This window comes from Seriola lalandi, unplaced genomic scaffold, assembly GCF_002814215.2.
Source record: "Seriola lalandi dorsalis isolate HSWRI2012SDOR001 ecotype SW California unplaced genomic scaffold, Sedor1 jcf7180002054978, whole genome shotgun sequence".
In the NCBI taxonomy this organism is placed as follows: Eukaryota; Metazoa; Chordata; class Actinopteri; order Carangiformes; family Carangidae; genus Seriola; species Seriola lalandi.
The window spans coordinates 277,613-278,211 of NW_019525528.1; the positions used below are offsets into that span (position 1 = coordinate 277,613).

Genomic DNA, 599 nt, shown 5'->3' on the forward strand with positions numbered 1-599 from the left:
CGTCATGGTATAGTATGGCATAAAAATGAAAAAAAACATCATAGCATAGTATGGCATAAAAATGAAAAAAAACGTCATAGTATAGTATGGCAAAAAAATGAAAAAAACGTCATAGTATAGTATGGCAAAAAAATTAAAAAACGTCATAGTATAGTAAGGCAAAAAAAGTCATAGTAAAGTATGGCAAAAAAATGAAAACATAGTCATAGTATAGTATGGCAAAAAATGAGAAAATAGTCATAGTATAGTAAGGCAAAAAAAACGTCATAGTATAGTAAGGCATAAAAATGAAAAAAACGTCACAGTATAGTATGGCAAAAAAATGAAAAAAAGTCATAGAATAGTATGGCATAAAAATGAAAAAAAACATCATAGTATAGTATGGCATAAAAATGAAAAAAAACGTCATAGTATAGTTTGGCAAAAAAATGAAAAAAATGTCATAGTATAGTATGGCAAAAAAATGAAAAAAACGTCATAGTATAGTATGGCATAAAAATGAAAAAAACGTCATAGTATAGTATGGCAAAAAAATGAAAAAAACGTCATAGTATAGTATGGCAAAAAAATGAAAAAAACGTCATAGTATAGTAAGGCAT

General features: G+C 26.0%; 1 protein-coding gene across 1 annotated transcript in view; it reads right to left on the bottom strand.

Annotated features, from left to right (window-relative positions):
* The window catches only part of tmem116 (transmembrane protein 116), a 10,756-nt gene that overhangs the window by 4,756 nt on the left and 5,401 nt on the right, over positions 1–599 (bottom strand). The gene's annotated exons all lie outside the window — the stretch shown is intronic.